This window comes from Dasypus novemcinctus, chromosome 14 (assembly GCF_030445035.2).
Source record: "Dasypus novemcinctus isolate mDasNov1 chromosome 14, mDasNov1.1.hap2, whole genome shotgun sequence".
Lineage (NCBI taxonomy): Eukaryota > Metazoa > Chordata > Mammalia > Cingulata > Dasypodidae > Dasypus > Dasypus novemcinctus.
The window spans coordinates 33,502,608-33,510,313 of record NC_080686.1 but is presented as its reverse complement, the minus strand read 5'-3'; the positions used below and the strand labels follow the sequence as shown (position 1 = coordinate 33,510,313).

At 40.6% G+C, this 7,706-nt stretch overlaps 1 pseudogene; it reads left to right on the top strand.

The window, feature by feature from the left end:
- Positions 1 to 1,940: 1,940 nt before the first annotated feature.
- On the top strand, positions 1,941 to 5,887 carry LOC101418954 (ADP-ribosylation factor-related protein 1-like; annotated as a pseudogene).
- Positions 5,888 to 7,706: the final 1,819 nt, after the last annotated feature.

Here is a 7,706-nt window from a genome sequence, read left to right as displayed (position 1 = left end):
GCACCTAGGCTTAAAATCTCCCCTGTGAGACCTAAACTCTTGGGGAAATGTATTTTCCATGTGGTATATAGAAATAAAAACTAATCTCCAGGCATAAATATGCTGATTCAGCCATCAACACAGAGATTAAAATTTTTTTAGTTTTAAAAGTTGCTAGAAGCAGATTTGCTTTATATTGCAGGTACACTTGTACAGGAAAAATTCAGTTCTTCAGGACACAGAATATGGGTTTTTACACTATGAAATTTCCCCCCACTATCTTCCTAGTATACCTCCTAAGGAATATGAGTGTGATATATGTGGAACTGGACGAGTTATTTCACCCACATTTCATTCTTCAGAGCAACACTGTTCTTTAAAAGCACTGGAGGACTCCCATACCAGGAATCAGCCCCTCAGAATAGGTCAGTTTGAGTTATTTTTTAATGTACTTTACAGAAACAATAATGGAACGACTAAAACTTAAAAGGATAAGCAAAATATTATAGGCTTAAAACATGATCTGTGAGTGACGGTTACAGGATTTGTGATCACATTGTTTAGCCTAAAGATGAAGGGTGCACAAGCTTGCTTAATCACATGGATTTGAAAATGTCTCCATAAAGAGCAAACCCTTGACTCTCCCTTTGCCATGGACAAAATGGTTAATTGAACTACAACCACAGAGCAAGCAGCACGGGATAGTTGAAAGAACAACCAAACCTGGAGTCAGAAATTCCACACTACTTGCCAACTCTGTGACCTTGAACAAATTATGTCCAAGAGAGAAAGAATATCCTATCTTTGAGGTAAAACATGGACTTTGAGGGGAAATTTGACTGCTTTGATTCCAGGTTTTGTTCTGGTTTTGTTCACTGAAAGTATGAATTTGGGCGAATTACTTAAGTCTCTGAGCTTCAGTTTTCTCATTATCAGTCGCAGGAATAACAGTACTAATCCGACAGGGCTGTCTATCCTGAGAGTATGATGCTGAACCGATAATGCCAGTAACACACTTTGCAGAATACCTGACACATTGTAGGCCTTCAGAAAAGGCCTTTTCCCTGAGTCTCCCATCATCTGTTTCCTTGTCTGTAAAGTGAATGTAACTGATACCTACCTAACAAAATGGCATGATAAAATAAATGGGATACCTGATACAGTCTCTCCCTTCTCTGAGCCTCAACTTCACAATCTATAAAATGGGTAGAAAGATACTTATTATGTGGGATGGTTGTGAATATAAAAAAGAAATAACAGACATCAAAGTGTTCTGCACTTAATACGGCACACAGTAAGCACTCAACAAATCTATTATTATTATTATCTAGAAATATATTCAACCCTCATTTCCTGAAAAATATTAACTCTAATCATGCCTGGTCCTGGATCAGACGGTCTTTTCAACATCGTTTAAGTCCTCTCTAAAGAAACAGAAATTTTGTCACTAAGAGTAGCACCGAATGATTGAAATTCTGCCTCAGCGATATTATTGAAGGAGATTTCAAGCTCTAACTAGGAAGGTGATTTTCAATAACACTGAAGGGTCATGAATGTGTATCAAGAGATACTGGTTAAAAACCTCAAGACATTATCATCAACGTCAGCCTTAGCGGATCATTGTTTTCATCATCTTTACTGCCTCTAATTAGTTCAGAGTTGAGGTAGAGAGAATGTCAGGTACGCTCCTTGGCCTACTCAGTGACCTTAAGAAACGAGTGTTTCTTTCTCAGTGTACAGGCTTTGGTGAAATCCAAGAGTAACAATAACTCAGTAGATGTTCCTGTCCCCTCCAGGGCAGGGTTGAGACCAGCACAACCAGGACTTGGCTAACGGTGCCGCGGGCTGGGTCTGTTCCTCCGTTTCAGGTCCTTGTCCCTATACAGGTTGTACGGATAGGCTCAGTGGCCTGCCACCAGGCCAGCCTCTGTTCCACACCTTAGCTCTACCAAAAGATCTCCATGGGCGCTCTCCTGTCGCTGAGGCTCACTGCTCTGTACACTAATAATCGGATCGACAAATCCATAATAATGCAGCAGGATGTGCTTCAAGCTTTTTCTGTTCCAGGTTTCCCATTTATAGTCTTACAAAGGACTGTTGGAAACTATGCTTAACCCAAAAGAATTATAGTAAGTCATTTACTCACCGAACATTTACTGAGCAGTTGCCATTGTCTATGCACTGTTGGTCACTGATGTTACATATACGAGTGATATATACTCCCCGTCTTCAATAAGCTTGCAGTCAAATGGAGAAAACAAATATGTATGCAAATAATAGCAATACAATTAAATAAGTGGTATTAGAGATATATACAAGAACCTATAATAGGAGACAACTGTGGCACAGAGAGGTTAAGCAACCTGCCCCAGGTCACACATCTATAAGTAGGAGAGGTGGGATTTGAACCCAGGCTCTCTAGGTCCAGAGCCCATGGTCTTGACCACTGTGAAGTAGAGGAGTAGTTCCTAATGAGGTCTATTATTTTGAAATAAAAATTACAGAATAATTTAGGAAATGTACTTGATTAATTTCATGAAAGAAAACTTCAAAATAATATTAATACATTGAACCACTATGGAAAAAACATGGCACATATTAATTAAGAGATTGGTTAGGCTTTACCATTGCCTAGCACAGTGCCTGGCACACTGCAGGCATCTAATAAATAATTGTTTTTAAAAATTAAAGAATACTTGATAATCAAACATATATCTACCCTATGACCCATCAACTCCATTCCTGGATATTTACCCAGAGAAATGAAAACATATGTTCATTTTTTTAAAAAATGGCACAAGAATGTTTATAGCAGCTTTATTCATATTAACCGAAAACTGGAAACTACCCAAATATCCATCCATAGCATAATGGATTTTTAAACCTGTGGTGTATTTATACAATGGAATACTAGTCAGAAATAAAAAGGAACAGACTACTGATACATGCAATAATATTGTTGAATCTCAACAATATTGGAACATAAAAAGCCAGATGCAATAAAATTATATACTATACTTCCATTTATATGAAATCCAAGAACAAGCAAAAAAAAAATCAGAACTTTGCTCACCTCTGGGTATGAAGGCAGGAGTTGACTAGGAGGAGGTCTGAGGGAACCTTCTAGGGTGACAGTAATGTCCTATATCTTGAGAGGGTTTTGGGTTACAAAGGTGTATGCATTTGTCAAAACTTGACAAATATTCCCCTGAGATTTGTGCATTTTAGCATGCAAAATTTACCTTAAAGAACTAAACAAATATTATACCTACTCTACTTATTTACTTGCTTATTTATTTATTTATTGTACATGCTCAAGTGTTTAAGGGAAAGCATATTGATGGCCACAATTTACTTTGAAGTACACAAAAAAAAAGATCAACAGTGAGAAGGGCTATGTGATAGGACAAGCAGAGTAAAACGTTATTAGTTAGTATGGTATATGTTGTATGGTTGTTGGTTGTACGGTTGTTGTATTACTGTTGGTTCATGCTTTAGGGATACTTTTATTGAAATGTCCCATGGTTATCCATGTGAAAACGATGAGGCTTTTGAGAACAGTAGATCTTTACTCCCCTTTATTATGTTCTCTTGACACTTTAGTGGAAATTAGCCTAATAAAACCAATTTGTAAAAATTTGTATAGTACTATTATAAAAATATTTATAATCCCAGAAAATGTGCAATTTTTGTTCAAAAACAGTATATTCAAAAGTTCATCATTTAAAGTCAAAAAGAAAAAAGGAAAATTCACATTTTCTTAGTGAACAGGGTATATTTAAGTTATATAAAATTGCCATTTCTTTTCCCATTGAAAATAAAGATGACTTTTACACATTAAAAATTACATACATAAATGCCATTTTTGAGAAAGATCATTTTCCAAGCTATGGCCTGTTTTCCGAAAGATCATCTTTGAGCAGCCACAACCTCAAGAGAAAAAGCAAACTTCTTCCTTATTAGATGATAGCTCCTCCTTGTGGATCACAGAAGAAACCTTAAATTCCAGTCACAGGAACAGGTAAAAGACAAAATTGATGCCATCATAATAGGATTAAGTCTAAGGTAAAAAAAAAAAACATCAACACGGTTTTGTCTTTATCCTGTACTCTAGATTCTCTCTCATTCATCTCATCAACTAATCCAGCTCAGCAAGTTAACAGTGGTACATAGGCAAGAATCCAGAGTCCAGTTTTCTATCTCAGGATCTTTCTTAAATCTGTGGTGGTTTAAAATGGCATGTATGTTTTAGCTACTTGAATCAGTTTAAAATAATAAATTCAAGGAAGCGAATGTGGCATCCACCTACCATATAAGAGGTCCAGGGTTCAAACCCCAGGCCTCCTGACCCGTATGGTGAGCTGGCCCATGCGCAGTGCTGCCGCACCCAAGGAGTGCCGTGCCACACAGGGGTGTCCACTGTGTAGGGGAGCCCCAAACGCAAGGAGTGCACCCCACAAGGAGAACCACCCTGTGCGAAAAGCGCAGCCCACCCAGGAGTGGCACCGTACACAAGGAGAGCTGATGCAGCAAGAAGACACAACAAAAAGATACACAGATTCCTGTGCCACCTGACGAGAATGCAGGTGGACACAGAAGAACACATAGCGAATGATCATAAGAGAGCAGACAATGGGGGGGAGGGGGGAGGTAAGGGAGAGAAATTCAAAAAAATAAATCTTTAAAAACAATAATAATAAGTTCACTGTTTTTGCTTTTCTCCATGGTATATTCAGACTACAACATGGTAAATCATGGACTCTGCTTCATTGTGTAACAAGCCCTGTCCTATTCAACATAATTCTTATCCATGGATTGAATGAATATACTGAAGGATTTCTTGGGAATAACAATAAGTTGAAAATATAGTTAAAATATTAGGTGACCAAATTAAAATTTAAAAGGGTTTTGACAAGCTGAAAAATTAGATGAAGCTATCAAGACAGATTTTTAAGTGAATAATCCACTTCAAGAATTTAAACAGGCCACGGCAGCTCCTGGCCCAGGCACGCTGCTGCCAGGCCTGTGCGAGGACAGGATTCAGAAGGACGAGGCTGCATCCCCATTCGGGGCCCGGACAAGGCTGGGAAGACAACCTTCCTGGAGCAGGCAAAAAAACGATTTAACAAGACCAACAAAGGGATGAGTTTATCCAAGATCACAACCACGGTGGGCCTAAACGTGGGCACCGTGGGCGTGGGAAAAGCTCACCTCATGTTCTGGGACCTGGGGGGACAGGAAGAGCTGCAGTCCCTGTGGGACAAGTACCAGGCCCAGGGGCATGGCGCCATCTATGTCACCGACTCCACCAGTGAGAAGAGGCTGGCAGAGTCCAAGGGAACTTTCGTGAAGATGGTCACCAGCGAGGCCCATCCCAGTGCTGGCCAACAAGCAGGACGTGGAGGCCCCTCCTGGGGCCCTCGTGGTGCTGTGTCCCCATCCTCTTGGCGCTTCGTCCCAGCACTGCGGTTCGGTCCACCCGTTGCTCCCCTGAGGCCATTTCATGCTGTCTGTGCTCGAGTCTGCCCTGGGAATGAGTGGAGGATGAGGGGACATGCTGCCCCCTCCCTGCTGGGTCTGTGGTCTCCACTCCCACCACTGAGCCTCGGGCAGACGGTGCTGGCAGGCTGGGCATCTCCTCGGGGGGGCAGCAGTGGCCCCGAGTCCCCACCGTGGCACTGCCGCCTGGGGTTGTCTGCGGTCACCCGTGGCCCTGTCAGCCCAGTCTGCAGACCTGCCTCTCCATCCCCATCATCAAGACCCCTTCAGCACTGTGCCTCCTAGATTGGGAGGCAGGACACAGGCCTGCTCCACCCTCACCAGGAAAGGGGTGAAAGAGGGCATCAAGAGGATGCTGAAGTGTGTCATGGGCAACAGCCACCAGCCTCTGGGGCTCCTGGGACACTAGTCCTTATGGTTAGTGTCTGCTTTTTTTTTTTTTCATTGCTTTATTATTTTTCTGAGATAAACTTCTCTCTCTTTCCAGAAAAAAAAAATTTTTAACTTGATGAGGTATAAATGGGACAAAATATAAGATCTTGCATTAAATTTTTTTAGAAAATGAATTTCAACAGGATGGGGAAATCGTACATTAGCAGTGGCACATGTAAAATGAATCCACAATTTGAGTTGATTATTCAAAAGTTAATATGGGGAAGCCAACGTGGCCCAAGCAATTGAGCTCCTGCCTACCCCATGGGAGGTTGGTGGTTCGGTTCCAGTGCTTCCTAAAGAAGACAGTGAGGTGGCATGACAGGCAAGTGTGGTAAATTGATGCAACAAGATGATGCAAAAGAGACACAAGAAGGAAAATATAATGAGAGACTCAACAAAGCAGGGAACAGAGGTGGTTCAAGCAATTAGGTGCCTCCCTCCCACACTGGAGGTCCCAGGTTCAGTTCCCATTTCCTTCTCAAAAAACAAGGAAGATGAACAGATGCAGCAAGTGCAAACAACAAGGGGATGGGGAGAAATAAATAAAATAAATTTAAAAATTAATATGAATTTAAGCTATATTAAAAAGAAATGGAAACAACCTAAATGTCCATCAACTTAGAAAGGATAAATATTGGTAGTGTTATCACAGTAGAATGTGCATGAACTAAAGCTTCACATATCAACACAGTCAAATCTCACAACCAAACTTTAAGTTGCAGATAATATGAGAGTATTTGATAAAGGTTCAAAAAATTTTAATGCAAAATGACATTATATATTGCATAAAAATACATAAATAGGCTCCAGGAAGATGGCATCAGAGTAGGCAGGCAGGGCTCAACTCTCACAAAAAAAAAACAATGGAGAAAGGGCCAAAAGCTGTCTAGGGACTTGCTTTGGGAGTCAGCAGACTAGGACAGTGCTACACAACTCCCAGGAGGGTGAGGTACAGAGAGATGAAGAAGCCCAAACTGACAAATATGAATTACAAAGTCCCCATGGTGTCTGGGAAGGGCTCCCCTCCCCCATCCTCAAGACATTAAGCCTAGTTAAAACCCCTGGTTCACTGAGGCTGACTGAGAGGGGAATAGACATCTTCTTTCCTGTCACCCATTACAAGGGAAGGGGAAGGTGAATCAAGAGTTCTTTTCGGTGATTTCGGCGAGCACAGCCTGCTTTGAATCTCAGTCTGACCAGACCAAAAACACTGAAAGCAGAGGTTGAAAGAAATAGCTCTGTGGAAAGGTTCACTGATGATTGCCATCTGCTGGCTGGCCAGGAAATTGCAAAAAGAAAAACTGCTTTTAGGTCTCTCTTTAGCCCACTGGGAGAAAATCTGTGTCCCATTAGTGAGTTCCTGGCCTGATTTTGATAACTTAAATGGATGATGTTAAAAACTTAGAATATGTTGAACTAAAAATCAAAGAACTGTGAAAAAAAAACACCAGGCAAGAGAGAGAAATTGACTATCAGCATAAACTCACCAACATATTCAAATGCTTAGGCATGAACCAAAAATTACAGGCTATATTAGGAAACAGGAAGAGATGGCCCAGTCAAAGAAAAGCCTAAATATCCTGACAAAATACAGGATTGAAGACAACTAATCAAGGATAATCACAGGTATTTCTGTAATCAATTCAAAGAATTGAAGGAAAATAGGACTAAAAAGTTAAAGGCTATTAGGAAGACACTGGGTGAGCAGAAAGAACAATTTGAAAGCCTAAAAAGAAAAGTAACAGATCTTAGGGGAATGAAAGACATAATGCATGAGATTAAAAATACATTAG